Raw genomic sequence first — 18378 nt, forward strand, 5'->3', positions numbered from 1 at the left:
TCCGAGCTCCATCCCCTCGGACATGCTTGCAGCTGAGATAGTCGTGCTGCCCAAACCGGGTAAAAAACCCACGTGCTGCTCGGTGTTTCGGCCTATATCCCTACTCAACCTGGATCTGAAAATTTTCACAGGGGTCCTGGCGGCGCGCCTAGGCCCGTGCCTGCCCGGGATTCTGGAACCTGACCAGTCGGGCTTTGTTCCAAACCGCCAGTGTAGCGACAATACTAAGCGGATACTACACTTGATCGACAAGGCTCACTTCCAAGGCTCGGACTCTGCATTACTTGCGATCGACGCGGAGAAATCGTTCGATCGGGTAGATTGGACCTACCCCCAACAGGTCTTGCAACGCTTTCGGGTTGGGAATCGATTTCAGGCCTGGATTGCGAGCTGCTATCACCGTCCTCAAGCTCGGGTCTGCTTAGGGGGTCTGCGCTCGAGCCCTTTTGAGATTCAATAGGGCACTAGGCAAGGCTGCCCTTTATCACCCCTCCTGTTTGCCCTGTATATAGAACCTCTGGCGCAAAGAATCCGCGATAACCCTGCCATTCAGGGCATGTCCTTCGGCCGGGAATCTCATGTGATAGGCTCATGTGCCGACGACATCATAGTGGCTCTAGATCATCCGGATCGCTCAATCCCCGCCTTCTTGATGGAGCTGGAATCCTTTGGGGTTGTCTCCGGGTTCAAGATTAACAAAGGGAAATTCCAACAACAACTACCGCTACCTACCTATAGGGGGGGATTGTCATCGACAGAGCACCTCCCATAATTAGGAGTTACCCTTACCGTGACCACGGAATCTACGTTGACTCTCAATTATGCGACCCTATCCTCCCGGATTCAAGTAAACCTCACGCGCTGGTCCAAGCAACCTCTCTCACTGTTGGGACGCATCGCGGCAGTGAAGATGTCAGCCCTGCCTAAAATACTGTACATGTTTCAGACTCTCCCGGTGCTCCCGCCGGCTGGTACCATCGCGACTTTACAGGCTGCCTTCCACCATTCCATTTGGGGGGGGCAAACGAGCGCGCTTACACAAACGACTGTCATACAGAAGCACAGACGAAGGAGGCCTTGGGGTCCCAAACCTGTTTAAATACTTTCAGGCTGCACAGCTTCGATACCTGGTGGAATGGTTCAGACCAGAGTCTGAGAAGCGCTGGCTTTTTCACGATAGGGCAATGGCCCGCACATCCCTCTGGAAAATCCCATTCACGCCCCGACAGCATAGACCACGCTATCTCTTACACTCCCCCATCACTCGCACTGTCATGCAGATCTGGGACACGGTGGCGATCAAGAAAGGGTTTATCACATTCCCTTCTCCACTCACCCCCGTTTTAGACAATCCTGACTTCCCACCTGGTAATGACCCCCGGGCGTTCCCACAATGGCGCGGCGTCAGCTGCCTCTCTGCCGGCCATTTCTTTGATCTGCAAGGCTTCCTTAACCTGCCGGATATAATTCAGGGCTACGACGTTGTCTCCCCACACTTATTTCAATATTTCCATATTAGGCACTGGCTCACACACCCAGACGTTGCTCCTCTAGTCGGCAGGCCCATGACAGTCTTTGAAAAGTGGCTAGTGACGAAGGAATCGGACAAACACCTTATTACAGAACTTTACAAAATGCTCACACCTCCAGCCCCTTCAGGCAAGACAGCAGGTCAAAAAAGGTGGGAGGCAGAACTAGGGCGGAGCCTATCACCCAACGAGTGGAGCTCTGTGTACTACAGAGCCTCTCACACCACCCCCAACACTGCAAGCAGGGAAGCAGCGACAAAACTAGCTATATACTGGCATCTCACTCCAGCCCGGCTCCATAAAGGCAACCCCACACGTAGTGCGTTGTGCTGGAGAGGTTGCGGGGAAAAAGGCACTTTAACTCACCTCCTCTGGGAATGCAGGGAAGTTCAGGAATATTGGAAGACAGTCCTGGACGACATAGACTCTACATTTGACACTGAAATCCCTAGATTCACGGCTTACACCATCCTGGGTCTACCCAACGCGCTCACCTTTCCCCTCAAATCCCCTAGAGGCCGCCAAATGGGGATTGCTATGCAGGCCGATACACAGCATGTTCTGTCCCTCTGGGGCTCCAACACCAAGCCCACCCACACGGGGTGGCTACATAAAATATGGTTCACTTTGGGGATGGAACGCATCCAAGCCACGCTCACACACTCCACAGCTGCCTTTCGGAAGGTATGGCTTCCACTACTGTCTCTTTTATCCAAAGAATTCAATGAGGTCACGTGCCCCAGATACCTTCGCATACTGCGACTCTCAGAGCATACACATGATTCCCCGAGCTCATCTGGGTGATCACACCCTTTACTATATGATCACAGCCATGTTAGTTTCATGGGTCTGGCACACTGGGTGGGGTGGGATAAGGGAGGGGGGTTGGGAGTTGGGGCGGGAGTTGTGGTTGGGTGTTTTTTTACTTATGCAATTTCATTACCTCATCACGAGAGACTTTCGCAAACCTGGCACCACGCTATTGTTAAGTCGAGCATCGGCTGTCATCTGTTTGATTTACAGAATCTATGTACATACCTGTTTCGATGACTTCTCTTGTCTGACCTGCCTTTTGTACGCTGTCAATAAAACAAATTTAAAACTAAAAGAGAAAGTGCATTGTGCGGAAGTGCTTAAAGGTTTGCCCGAATAAAGTGCATAACACGGAGACAGGCTGGAAAATTAATATAAATTATCGTTTAAAAGCCCTGAAGATTTGCTGGCCCCTAGGCAAGACAGCATTAATGATCAAGTACATGTTGACTGTAGTGGGATGGAATATAGCCACCTTCACACTGGCTTGTAGCTAGCCAAGTGATATCAAAGGGCAATATCTGAAAAATGTGTCCGCTCTATTCCGAGGCTCATTAAATCTAAGCTCTGAGGTTTCCATTCAAGTAAAAGTGCATTGTGCAAAAGTGCTTGATGGTTTGCCCAGTGAAATATCAAGCAGGATCTCAGGGCAAATATTTGACAGAAGTTTGCCTTCATGGATGTTCTTCTCTCAAAGAAATTATACCATGTGAGCAAAGCAATCGTCAGGGCTCAAACTACAAAAGGATTGTATTTCCCTCATGTCCCAGCCAACTACTGCAATCTGCCAAGAACATCTGCCAGGATGTGCCACCACCACTGGAAATCCCTGAGGAAGAACAAGTTACCAGAGTTCAAACAGCTGAAAGCATGTGACTGGAGCTCAGATCACGAAGAATATCATATATGAAGCGTGGTCTAGTGAGCTTCAAAGGGTTGAAATTATGAATTCCACTGAAAGCTCCCTGGAGGCAGATCAATTTTTCAGGACTCAAACCGGTAATAAGATATCCTTCCTGCACTGACAATCCCATACAGGTAGAGGAACCTCTCCACAGATATGAAGGTGGTCTTCCCATATACAAGGTGCAAATTGTCAGGACTCACACAAGTAGAAGGAAGTGCTTCCCCTGCTGGAAATGTAGTGGGCACAAGGTGCCACTGTTCTAACAGCCAATATTATCTATTCCCATTAGAAATCCCTTGAAACACAGAGTAATCTGTCTGCACTCAGACATCATTCACTTGCCATTTTCAAGTTGTAAGGATCTGACAAAACCTGCTGATTGGAAACACCTTGGGGTGTTGCAGGCTGTCAGGACTCAAGTTGTTAAGGGGGACTGCTCCTTCACTGCAAAATAAATTACGGCCTGGATCACAAACGTTAATGTACCCGCTTGCGTAAGTTTATTCTTTCTCGGTATTTACAAAACTTTGAGTTAGTGTTAAATGTATGACTGCATACACTCCGCAGGTGGGGCGGAAAACTGTACAACTCTGTACGTAAAAGGATGGGCTTGATAGTGCTCCACCCAGACTGAGGAGTTTACACAGTCATAAAGTTACAATTAAATCGCAGTTTTGTGAATACCAAAAAAGAGTAAACTTACACAAAAGTGTGAGATAACCTTTGTGAATCAGACCCTTGTGTTTAGCACCACCCGGGCTGTTTGTCACGGTGAAAAAGATAAAATTATTCTATTTAAATCTGATTTATAAAACAATGCCTGTCCTACTGACCTCTTGAGGCTGATAGAAAACAAAACCGGCTTGCCACAGCAAGTAGCATTTTGGAATGTGTGTTTCTAACTAACGTTTTGGACATGATATGTGTAGGAGTCGTTTTGGGGAGTCTGTGAGTCAGGAGCATCTAGGCAGTCCTTGTGAAAAGCATTGCAGCTGTCCTTGAGAAACAGGAAGCAGATTCTATTGGGAGTTCACTGAATTGCCAAGTACTACTGCTTTAAGCTTTAACTTTCAGGGAGTAATGAAGGTGAATAATGTAAGGTTACCCCATGAGAGTAAAACAGTAAACAAACGAAAATCACCCTGCCGCTGATTATTGGAAGCGGAATATCTCGCTCTCATCTGGGACAAAGGTTCCCACAGAAAGACCAAACCACACAAAAAGAAATGGAAATGATGATATGCATAAACTAATACATCAAACTATAATTGTTCAAAACAAAAATCTCTCAGTACATTAGAATTCCATATATGAATCATTTCAATAAATACAGCTTAATCAAAGCCTTTACTCAATTAATAATATAGAAAAAACAATTTTCGTCCCCCAGTCAAAAAACATTCAAAACTCATCATCCATACCATGTTTCGATGACGAGCACTATAAGGGTTACATCTTCATCAGGGCGCTCATACAATCTCTTCCAATAATTAATAGTGGTATGGAGTTTGGGGGACAAAGTGGAAGAAACGTATCTATCTACCAGATAGAGAACTGATACATTAAAAATTCGCTGGGAGGACACTACCCCCTGGGTCCATCTAGACAACGACACTCATCCTCTCAGGACAGAATTATCCTATCCTGGTCCAGTGTATGTATGTATATGTATGTATAAACCATTTTATAACGCGCTCTGTTACTTGAGAGTATCCTGGCGCGATGGGAACCAGCAGAGAAAGGACAAACGGAAATCAACTTATGCCACACTCCTGAATAGATGGGTTTTCAGATTTTTCTTAAACTGGGCTACACTTTGAGTGGAGCGCAGGTGGAGGGGGAGAGCGTTCCAGGCTCGGGCAGCCACAACAACTATGGACTGGCCCCCTAGTCTAGTTCGCTTAAAGCGAGGGAGAGTCATCTTGAATAAAGAGGATGATCTGAGGGCTCGTGTGGGGGCGTAGAGAATGAATCTCTTCTTTAGGTAGGCAGGTTCCTGATCATGGGTTGCTCTAAACGAGAGTAGCAAAGATTTGAACAGGATGCGATGAGACACTGGCAGCCAATGAAGGCTACACAGCTGGGAGCGAACGCTCTGCCATCTCGGGACATTAAATAAAAGACGGACAGCGGCTTTCTGGATCACCTGCAAATGTTTAACTAAGTAAGCGGGGATGCCGCGGAACAGAGTGTTTGCATAATCCAACCTTGCTAGAATGAGAGCTCGGGCAACAGTCTCCCTTGCTTCTCTAGGAAGCAATGGAAAGAATCTACGTAGCATTCTCAGAGTAGCAAAGCATGTCCCCGAAAGTTTCTTTATGTGGTCCTCAAATCTTAGGTCCTCTCCAAACCATATGCCAAGATTTTTTGCAGGGCCACCCATCACCTTAGGACAGGGAATATTCGGGGGCCACAGCGAGTTTTTGAAGTCGGATTTGTCCTCATTACATTTCAACTGTGCCATAGTTAGACAGCGAAAGACTGAGGACAAACATAGCTGGACTGTTGTAGTATCCAGATGGTCATCTGGCCAGGTGAACAACAGCTGTGTATCATCCGCATACCCTATAATCTTAGCCCCGTACTGTTCCGCTAGGTATACCAGGGGAGTGATATAAATGTTGAACAGTAGGGGACTAGGAGTGGATCTCTGTGGGACCCCAGTGATGAGAGGTTTGGGCTGTGAGGCATGAGGCGGCATCCAGACCTGTTGTGTTCTTGTAATGGCTGGATTTTCTGTTTAGATGGGATCAGCCCCCAGGGGCCCCTGTGACCCAGCCAAAACGTACTCACCTTCCCTCCTCAGATCGTATTCACAATGAGTAGATATACAGGTAAATATACAGATCGCACCTAAGGATGGGGAATGACAATATATGTATGTACGGATTTTCTACAATATCTTATTCACATTAGTTGGTCTCGCGGCCACCCCGACCCAGACCGTTCTACCCTAGGGCAGATCTGACACACAATCCGGTGTGTCTACACATGGGCCTGCAGAACCCAATGCTCCCTTTTCCAAACTGTTCGCAATCCTGCGAAACTACACGTTAGTTCAACCCCCTAACGTTCTCACTTACTCAAGCCACACTCCGGTGGGTATTGGCACTGGTCTCCCACCCAGTGTTGTCACTAACGCCGCATATCAACGACGACCACATTCCTATGAACCATTATTTGGGGTATTATCTCAGTGGTCTACCTGGAATAAAACTACAATAATAACTTTGAATAGGGTTCCAGATTGTATAGTGTACTCCCTGCTTTTGACATCGAAGGTCCACCCACTCCCTCCTTATTCAATCACCATTTACCTGATCGGGATTTCTCATCCGTTCACCCAAACAGTTCCTGACTAGAAGTATGGTTTACCAAGATTGAACATAAGCACCAGGTACACGATAATTCTATATGAATTAGGGTATTTATTAACAATAGACATAAATCACATTACTATGCAGCATAACATTTGCAAGAAAAAGGTAAAGATTAGAGTGCACATCCTAAATAAGTTGGGCGGGTATCACCTGGTTAGTGGGAAGTCTGGACTCGGCAGTCATCTAGGTTCCCTTCTCGTTTCTGTGTCCTGGCTCGCCTTGCAGTCACCCTCAGCCGTCACAAGTACACGTCTGCACCGCTAGGCTCAACCTCGTCTGCTTCCCCTCAGGACCTCGGAACCTTGCTGATTATTAGCTACCGTCTCTCTCTCTCTCTCTGTATCAGTGCGCTCCGCGCTACTTCTCGTTCAGTCTTTCTCAGAGAGTTTCGGTCTTAAATCTTTCTCCGACTTCAAAGATGGCGATTTGTCCACCATGAAAATGAATAATGGCAGAGATGCTAACGGCTAGATGCCGCCTACGGACTAACTAACAAACTGACTAACACCTTCGTAAAATGCCCTTATATATGTAAGACAGGGCCCCTGTCTATCGGCCTAATCCCTATGCTATGGGGGTGATAGGCTGGAGTCACTCTCCATCATTCTCCTTCTCCAAAGAGCTAGCAAAAAGACAGCCATAACATTACACCCCTTGACTCCAGTCTATTAACCACATACTAAATGGAGCTAACGTCAGTAGACGAATAATATGAAACAAAATTAACTGATCTACGACCCTTCGTAAATCTAAAAAATTGTAGCAGGGAAGGGATACACTGAAGAAAGCAACAAATAGCTATGAGGATACAGATAGCAACAATAACCCCCCCTAAAATTTGTCGTATGAAATGCATGTCAGGGAGCCAATTAAAAAGCCAGTCAAAGAAACCCTGATCTATATGTTCTCTAATTTCTGCAGTCAAGTCGTGGAGTTTGTTAATGTGGGACTGGATAGCTTTAGAATGGTCAGACAAATTAAAACAGCATAGACCTTCAAAATCAGAGCACTCATGTCCATGTTTCAACAATAAATAATCAATAGCTGCACGATTTTGTAAAATAGCTCTACGTTCACCTTGGGAATCTAATAATAAGTCTGATAAAACAGTAGACGTTTGGTTAATTGACTTTACCATCCAGCAGGCCATTTTGCCGATTGTTTTGGCATTATAAACGGCCAATGCTGGCACACCAATAATAGAAAAAGCTAAACCAAGATATTCTGATTTGGAAAAAAGATGAACAGAGGAATCACAGTCTTCATGTAATGACATTGAATCTCGGACAATACGGGAATGTGAAGAAGGATGTGAGGAAAACATTAGCAAACTTAATCTAGTGATGGCGCATGGGCCACCAGAAATATTCGCAGGAATATAGGGCCTAGATGAATTCCCACAAGAAAAGAGCCATCCAGCTGGCAATAGCATTGAACGATAATGGCTAGTGGCTACTACTAAACGTTTACAGGTCATATTATTCTTAACTGAAAGACATGAATTAGGAAGTCTCTTTGAACATAACAAACGTTGATGAAATGAAAAAGTAGTAGCGGCTTGGAGCTTCAACCGCAAACACTCAGTAATAGCTTTAGGGTTACAGGTCATCACAAAGCAAAGATCTCCAGGGGTAATATTAAAAGTAGTAATTCTGGAATTAATAGGGACATCAAGATCTGGAAGAAGAGTACATGAGGGACAAAATTCATGTGCCGCAAAATCACCCAAAATAACATTAGGTCGGGCATTAGATACATTAAAGACATGGTGAAGCGTTTCAGTGGATGCAGGAACAGCTACCAAACAGGTCGCTAAAATGTCAGTAACGCTTTTCATGGGGGTAAGGCAAAAATGCGGAGAGCTCGTCACCCGCTTCGCGAGTGTGATCCAAAAATTCGAAGACGTCTGCCACGCAGACCGCGGGGCTCTTATTATCCCATCAACCGGCGTCGGTGGATCCTCTCCTCTCCCGGCGTAGCAAGCCAAAAGGAGTCCAACGCCGACACATCCTGCAGCAGCAGTCCAAAGAATGATCTGAAAGAATACAAATACAGGCCTTAATCATTCTCGTAAGTAACATTTATCAGCTGGGACAGCTTCCCAGCCATCTTTCCCTGGCTTTATCACCAAAACGGTGTTGTCATGACCGGTCGCAATAATGTCAGCCTGTTCAGGAGGATTTTTAGGCGATTGCACCCATATTTTAGCTCCAGGAAGATCAGACGATCCGAAGCCTTTTTGTCCTCGCACAGTTAGCAACGTTGGGGCAGAGCCTTTTTTGATCTCACCACTGAAGACAGGCATAATCAATAACTGAGCAACACGGTCAGACTTTTTGATGAACAAATCCGTCTCACTGCTATTAAGCAGGAGAACCTTAATCTCTCCCTGATAATCACTGTCAATCACTCCTCCGAGTACTTGTACACCTTTTAGGGCCAGGCCAGATCTAGGGGCAATTAATCCAAAACTACCGGCAGGTATAGAGACACCAATGCCAGTTTCAACAATGATTCGATCTTTTCCTGGAAATTGTGCATCATTTAATGCATGCAGGTCAAGGCCTGCGGAACCTGGAGTTGCTCTACATGGAGCCAAAGCACCGGGGGTAATTTCCCAATACATGACAGTGTTCGCTATGGAGTTAGGTTTTGCATCAACATGTGGAGGAAACAAACGCATTAAAGGAGATTCAGCATGTAACAAAGGACGATTATTTAAAATTAACAAAGCTTGAAGTAGGACATCTCTCCACTGGCTGTAACGGTCATCAGTCAACTTGCGCAACTGTTCTTTCAACAAGCCATTCATTCTCTCAATCAATCCTGAAGCTTGTGGATAATATGGAATATGAAACACCCAATCAATATTATTTTCCGTACAGAATTCCTGCACCAATCTTCCACGAAAGTGGAATGCATTGTCTGATTGAATCTGGAATGGGACACCATAATACAGAATAATGAGCTCCAGGGTTTTAATTGTATTCACTTGGGTAGCATTCTTGCAAGGGAAAGCGACCAAAAGGCCACTATAAGTATCAACCACTGTGCAAATGTATTGACAATTTCTGCTCATAGGGAGCGGACCAATATAATCAATCTGCCAAATTTGGGCGGGCAATTTACCTCGATGTAAGTGGCCTCGAACAATTTGAGGCACCTCTTTCTTCCTAGAATGCTGGCAAATGGGACAATGTAGAATGACATCTTTAATTAAAGAAAAGGGAATATGAATTCCTCTATCGGCAGCCCACCTGCTAGTGGCTTTCTCTCCAAAATGTCCTGCTTTCTGATGGGCCCACTTCGCCAATCCCGCCAAATCAGAATCCTGCATGTCAACCACTGCCTCAGAAATTTTAGACTGTTCATCTGCAATATTATGAAAAAATTTGTCAAGGGAGTCAATTGGAGTATGAGCATCCACGTGAAAGATTGTTACAGTACTCTGCGGGAGCAATTCCCAAATTTCTTGCCACAACTCTTTACCCCATAACTCCTTGGAGTGCAATTCCCAATTATGAGAATGCCATGTTGGCAGCCACACCGCTAGTCCATTTGCAGTGGACCAGGAATCAGTGAAAATATGACATGTACCTGGTAACTCCTGTTTCAAAACTTGGTAAACCGCATAGAGTTCAGCATATTGACTACTCTTAACGTCTCCAGTTGTGCTTAACAATTTCTTTATAATCGGGTTAAAAGAGACAGCTTTCCAATGTCTTTTGTCACCAATGAACTTCGCAGAACCATCCGTAAACCACACATGTTTTCTATCCTCCGCGGACAGATCATCAAATGATTTACCCCACTTCACGGGAGACTCCTGCACTACGGGAACCGAACACTCACTTTCAGCCTCATTGGAGGGCGCCTGCGCCACTCGCTCATGTAAAACCGCCAAACCTTTCGGACCCACACGTGCCCTGTCCTGAATGTACCATTTCCATTTAATCACACTAGCCTCCTGAGCATGTCCAATTCGATGGGACTTCGGTGAACTCAAAACGCACTGCATAATGGGAATTTCAGGCCTCAAAATCACAGCATGGCCTAAGGTCAATTGCTCGGTATCCACCAGAGCCCAATAACAAGCAAGCAACTGTTTTTCAAAAGGTGAGTAACGCTCACCAGCCTCTGGTAACTTTTTGGTCCAAAAACCCAACAGCACTTTTTGTCTGCCCTGCTTTTGCCACAAACTCCAATTGGCATACAGGCCTTCCACGGACACATTCAAATCCACATCACCGTCACTCACGGGCCACAAATCCAAAGCATACTGAATAGCTTCTTTAGCCAAATTAAAAGCAGTCTGTTGAGGTTCACCCCATTCAAACGCATTCTTTTTACGAGTGACTCGATACAGTGGAGCCAAGATTTGACTCAAATGGGGAATATGCTGACGCCAAAATCCAAACAATCCAATAAAGCATTGCGCCTCTTTCCTGTTCCTGGGAACAGCAAAATCAAGTATTTTTCGTTTAACCTGTGGAATCACCTCTCTGTGACCCTCATGCCAATTAATTCCTAGAAATTTTACAGCTTGGGATGGAGTTTGTAATTTGTCAGGATTAATTTCCCAACCTTTCGCTCGCAAACAGTCAATGATCTGATCTAAATGGGACTGTACCTGGTCTTGCATTTCACCTTGAATCAAAATGTCGTCAATATAATGACAAATCTGAACTTGTGGATTCGTGGGCACTTCAGACAAATGTTCCGCCACCAGCCGGTGACAGATCGTAGGACTATGTACATAGCCTTGAGGAAGACTCCGGAACGTCATTTGACGTCCATTCCATGTGAAACTGAATTGTTCCTGACATTCGGGGGCAATCGGACTTGAAAAGAACGCATTAGCAATATCAATGGAAGCATACCACGTACCTGGATGCTTTTGAATTCTCTGAATCAGTGTAACAATGTCAGGCACTGCAACAGTCAATTTAGGTGTGTGTTTATTCAATTCTCGATAATCAACAGTCATGCGCCAAGAGTTGTAACTTTTGCGCACGGGCCAAACAGGATTATTCCAAGCAGATGTGACCGGAGTAATGACTCCCGCGTCAACCAAATCCTGAATCGTAGCGGTAATTTCTTCATGACCACCTGGAATGCGATATTGCTTCTGAGAAATCACTTTCATTGCTAAAGGGATCTTAATAGGTGGCATGCGTAAACGACCAACCCGTACGGGTCTGGTCGAAATGTACTGTCGTGTACCAAATTGATAGTATCCATCATCCAAATGCAAAGTCATACCTTTCAAAATGTCAATTCCAATAATGTATTCCAAAAGTGGCACAACCAACACAGAGTATTCTCTACGAGGAATTCTACCAATTTTAATTTCGAGTGCAGTTTGAACCGCGGGTGTCTCTTTACCACCCAGACCGGTAATTGTAAAAGACTGTCCATTAAATTTTCTCGACTTACCATGAATTAAAGTGGCCTCCGCCCCAGTATCAACCAACGCTCGGGCCCTTTGGATATTACGATGTTTCCAAAAAATCTCAATATCTACATAGGGGCTGTAATCTCTGTGGGCCCACCTGCGTACCGGAGCTTGACCTATTTCCTAGTCATTTTTCCTGCGTTCCGTCAACCAAGACAGATCAGGGTAAATGTTCTCAGTTTTCTTTGGTATTAGGATTTCTTGTTCATATCCGTCTCCAGTACGAAACGGATTAGTATCAGGTTCAAAAAGTTGTGAGTTACGTTCAGGGAGTCTGTTACGATCCTCCCTCTTTCTTATGTCAGGGGAGTAACTCCTTGCATCTCGTCGTCTGCTAGAAACACGATCATCTCTACCCCTTTCACGGTCATCCTCTCTCCCCCTCCCATCATTACGACGGGGGATCCATCACGTTCATAGCGCCGATCATCACGGCGATCAGAATTCACACGTCGCCTCTCATCACCACTGTCATCCGAACCACGATCATACTCATTCTTTCGCACACGACGGGCACCCTCCTTTCGATCCAAACCACGCTTACGAAACATGTCCCATAAGCGATTATTAGGCTCGCCATCAATGTCTTCCCTTTTGACACCATCAGCAATGAGAGCAAGAAACATGTCACGTCTAGAGAACTTATAGTCCCCACCAGTACGACCCTCAGGTCGAGATTGTCTTTCAGGTTTAAACCATTCACCCAGCTCACCAAGCTGACGAACAGACTCAAGCACAACAGACAAAGGATTGCCAGTCTGGTTAATCAATAATGTCATCATGACCTGCTTGTAAGCAACAGGAGAAGAACGGATAATGCGATTACGCACAGAAGATGTTAGAAGACCATCCAATAACTTGTCAGCAGTACTAAGGAAGATACACGTTTTCATGACTTCCTCCTTTAAACGTTGCGACGCATCGCGCAGAGTGTACCACGGTTTTTCATCAGTAGGCCAATCAGATTCAGTTGGATATTTATGATTACAGCCATCAGACGCAAGCTGGAGCAAAGAAATTTGTCCAACACCATTATAATTCCGAAAATGGTCCTGAATAGTAGAATCAGAACTCAAAGAGCAAAATCGTAAGCAATCAACAGCATCGAGCATAATACCGGCAGCGCCAAGCTCATAAAGACGCACCATCCAGGTAAGCAAGGCCTCACCAGGCCGTTGTCTAAATCGTTGCAGAATGTCACTGACCTCCTGCTGAGTAAAATCTTCAATACAATCAAGAGCTATACCACTCGGATTACCAGGGGCCTGTTGTAATTTTCGTCGAAAAATCGGGTGAGCAGAGACTGCGGGAAAAGCTTCCGAGGAAGCCCGCATCTTAGATTTAACAGCACAATCAGGGCAAGCTACGTCATCCACACGGGAAGAACGAGCACGGTCACAATCGGTAGTCAAATCAATGCATGAAGCAGATTTACAATCACGTCCGGAGCGAGAAGACTCGCGCTTGTCACCCTCCTCTGCCGAGGAGTCAGAAGTATGAGAATCCCAGATATTACCGTCCCACTCGTCGGGGTTCCAATCCATTCCAGCTTTTGCTACAACCATACGCACTTTGCGGGAAGACACACGTCCACGACGATGTTTATATTTATATCGTGCAATACGGACCGCAGCTCTTTCGGCAATGGTCTGATATGTTTCAAGTTTGTCGGCAAGCAATTTATTTTGACAACGCAACAAAGTATGCGCGTTTTGCAACTCAACACACTGTCCTTCCGAATCTTTAAACTGTTTCTGTAATTGAACAAACCTCTCATGCAATATTCTGTATGCATTAAGAACAATCCATCCTCTGCGTCCTAAAATAGGAAGCTCATCACCCTTCACTACTGGCGCTTTCTGTAGGCATGACACCACATCGGCAGGCTCCGCCTGCTCCAAGCATGAAGACCAATTTTCACTCAAACCAGTAGAATCAGCCCACTCACGGGCTAAGGCCTCGTAAGGCGTAGACTCCCAGCCGGGAATCTGGATCGGTAATTTAAAAACCGACGATGATTTTTTCGCAAACATAATTACACGCAAAAATTATATACACAATTATAAACAAAATTTTATACGTACAAGCCGAGCGCAAACCAACAAGATTAAAACAACACAATGCACACAGGCTTCGTAAACAGTTCGTGACGCCAGATGTAATGGCTGAATTTTCTGTTTAGATGGGATCAGCCCCCAGGGGCCCCTGTGACCCAGCCAAAACGTACTCACCTTCCCTCCTCAGATCGTATTCACAATGAGTAGATATACAGGTAAATATACAGATCGCACCTAAGGATGGGGAATGACAATATATGTATGTACGGATTTTCTACAATATCTTATTCACATTAGTTGGTCTCGCGGCCACCCCGACCCAGACCGTTCTACCCTAGGGCAGATCTGACACACAATCCGGTGTGTCTACACATGGGCCTGCAGAACCCAATGCTCCCTTTTCCAAACTGTTCGCAATCCTGCGAAACTACACGTTAGTTCAACCCCCTAACGTTCTCACTTACTCAAGCCACAATCCGGTGGGTATTGGCACTGGTCTCCCACCCAGTGTTGTCACTAACGCCGCATATCAACGACGACCACATTCCTATGAACCATTATTTGGGGTATTATCTCAGTGGTCTACCTGGAATAAAACTACAATAATAACTTTGAATAGGGTTCCAGATTGTATAGTGTACTCCCTGCTTTTGACATCGAAGGTCCACCCACTCCCTCCTTATTCAATCACCATTTACCTGATCGGGATTTCTCATCCGTTCACCCAAACAGTTCCTGACTAGAAGTATGGTTTACCAAGATTGAACATAAGCACCAGGTACACGATAATTCTATATGAATTAGGGTATTTATTAACAATAGACATAAATCACATTACTATGCAGCATAACATTTGCAAGAAAAAGGTAAAGATTAGAGTGCACATCCTAAATAAGTTGGGCGGGTATCACCTGGTTAGTGGGAAGTCTGGACTCGGCAGTCATCTAGGTTCCCTTCTCGTCTCTGTGTCCTGGCTCGCCTTGCAGTCACCCTCAGCCATCACAAGTAAACGTCTGCACCGCTAGGCTCAACCTCGTCTGCTTCCCCTCAGGACCTCGGAACCTTGCTGATTATTAGCTACCGTCTCTCTCTCTCTCTCTGTATCAGTGCGCTCCGCGCTACTTCTCGTTCAGTCTTTCTCAGAGAGTTTCGGTCTTAAATCTTTCTCCGACTTCAAAGATGGCGATTTGTCCACCATGAAAATGAATAATGGCAGAGATGCTAACGGCTAGATGCCGCCTACGGACTAACTAACAAACTGACTAACACCTTCGTAAAATGCCCTTATATATGTAAGACAGGGCCCCTGTCTATCGGCCTAATCCCTATGCTATGGGGGTGATAGGCTGGAGTCACTCTCCATCATTCTCCTTCTCCAAAGAGCTAGCAAAAAGACAGCCATAACAGTTCTGTCCGCTAAAAAGGAGGACAGCCAGGCCAGGGCACCACCACCAATGCCAATAGCAGACAGCCTGGCGAGGAGGAGCTTGTGGGGGACGGTATCGAATGTGGCAGAGAGGTCCAATAAAATAAGGACCGCTCTGCCGCCTCCGTCCAAGCACTCCCGAACCGACTCTGCCATCTCAACCAGTGCCGTATCTGTGCTATATGCCGCTATAGGCCGCTCTAAAGCCTGATTGAGCTGGATGTAGAGCATCGGAGGTCTCCACAAAGCTCTCCAATTGACGAAAGACCACTTTCTCACATATTTTGGCCAGCGCTGGTAAGAGGGATATTGGACGGTAATTCCCAAGAGCATTGACATCTAGCCCAGATTTTTTCAGAAGCGGCAAAAGATTTGCCTGCTTCCAGCTCAGAGGAACCTCTGCCGAAGATAGAGAGAGAGATTCACTATCTGGGTGACCTCACTGCAGACAATACTCGCCACCTCCGAGAGCACCCGAGCAGGGCAGGGGTCAGCAGGAGAGCCCGATTTAAGGGACTGAAGAAGAGGCAGTACGTTGCATTCTTCGGCTAGCGAAAATGTTACTATGGCATGATGAAGAAAAAGGACCAGCCGCTGAACAATCCGCTGGTAAGGCAGAAAGTAAGTCCTGCTGAATCTTAGCTATTTTATTAACAAAGAAATTAGATAGGTCCTCGCACCATTGCACAGATGGGGGGAGTGTGGTAGTATCAGCAACGGGGGATACAAAACTTTTCACAATAGCGAAAATCTCTCTGCTGTTATTTTCGGCTTTAGAAATTCTCCCTGCATAGTACATCCCTTTGGCTGTCTATATAGCGGCATAGTAGTCTTTCTGGGCTACGCGTAGGGCAGACTTTTTTTCCAAGCTATACCCAAGTCTCCAAGCTCGCTCCAACTTTTTACAACCCAATTTCAGTGGGAAAAAGGTTTCTCTCACATGAAAAAACGACTCTTGCCAATACTAGAATTAATAGTGAAAGTTCAAGATTGTGGCGGGTCGAGACCGGTAACAACCTCACAGATGCCACAATACGAATGTCTTCATTAGTCACTGCCGCGTCCGGGGAACAACCTTCCTGGAGGTAGAAATAGTAATGATTATATACATGAGCTAAAACATCAAGCTCTAGTTGTTTAATACAAAATTCTCTCAGTACATTAGAATTCCTTATGTAAATCCTTTCAATAAATACAGCATAATCAAAGCCAGTACTCTATGAATAATATTGAAAAAGTTCGTACCCCAGTCAAAAAACATTAAAAACTCATCCATACCTACTCCCATCTCATGTCACTCAAACCATACATACACAACTCTCACCTGTCACACTCTGCATAATGTTCTATTTGGTGTCCACAATACACATAAAAAGAAAAAGGTTACAAACAAGAGCAAATGAGAGTGCATCCGAATACTAAAGAACAGCTTAATATTTTGTAGGTGTTTAAATATTGACTGGGCACATTATTATTATATGTATTCAAATAGATCCAATCATAATACTTCAAGTGCCTTAAACGCTTCGGGCCTGGAAGTGGGGTTGCCAGGGGCTCGGATTAGGGTTTAGGGAAGTGGTCAGGGAAACCTTTGCCACGCATATGTGTTTAACATACATGTTTTTACAATTAATTTCGCTGTAAAGAAATGTGTGTAAAAGGCATATTTGTTGAAATAACATGCGTGGTAAAGATTTGCATTGTAATGGCTTTCGCCTTGTAATGCATGCGTGGTAAAGGCAGCGTAACAACGGAATGAGATGTAACGTCATACATACAACCACATGGCATAGCGTTATTACTTCATAAAAATACTTTTATTATCACTAACAGGGCTCGAGTCGGGTTACCACGTGGGTGGACGGCGTCCCCCACCTATTTTACCGGGCGGACGCCGTCCCCCTGCAAAAAAAGCTGGACAACACTCTTTGGCCTCTCTGGCAGCTGACAGCCTGGCAATTAGAGCGCCTGAGCCGCGAAATCTGCGACGTGTAATTACAGGTGAGACTTTGAATTGGGAAACAAGCCGGCAGCCTCTTCCAAACAGCGGTAATCAGTTTTTGTGTAATTGTTTGTGACGGTTTTTCAGCTGATCTGCCCTACGTTTCACCTTGGCACCAGGCCTCAGGCGTGGAGGGTGGTGTGGCAGATTCAGCCTCATCTAAAGGCATATGAATACCCCCGTGACGTCACTTCCGGTGACCGTGTCTCCCCACTTCTTTTTTCAGGACTTGTGCCCTGATCACTAAGAACCTCTACTCAGTAGACTCAGTAATTACAAGACATTTATTGGCTCTTATTTTAGTAGTAGGAAGAAAAACTGCCTCCTCCAGTGAATGGCCTGCTGCTGGAGGGAGGGACCTCTGCACGGCGCACTCTCGAGCGCACCGCGCCCTTGCAGCCGGCAGAGCGGCCGGTAATAACAGTCATTCCCTTAATGCTCTCTGGAAATCACCCAGGGAAAGCATAGCTGCAAATTCAATCTAATAGCACATGGCAAGAGGTAAATGGGAGAATTGCGCTGACCTCCCACAAGCGACGTGACTCAGAGACTGTGTCTACGCCCCCCTCCTCCCTGCTGGTCTCTGCCCTGAGATTCTGGGGACATCGTGTCTCATTAGAGCTAACGAAAAACTGCGCATCCTCTCTAGGATCAGCGCCAGATACTAAGGAGCCGAAGCCTCTAACATGGAAGATGGGCGTTCACAGGGATTCCGAGATCACCGCTGGTGGGGCTCTGCATACTGCGAATGACTTTCAATGAGCAAATATACAAATGCACTTGATACATAACAAGCTCACACACAGATA

This window comes from Lissotriton vulgaris, chromosome 3_1 (genome assembly GCF_964263255.1).
Source record: "Lissotriton vulgaris chromosome 3_1, aLisVul1.2, whole genome shotgun sequence".
Lineage (NCBI taxonomy): Eukaryota > Metazoa > Chordata > Amphibia > Caudata > Salamandridae > Lissotriton > Lissotriton vulgaris.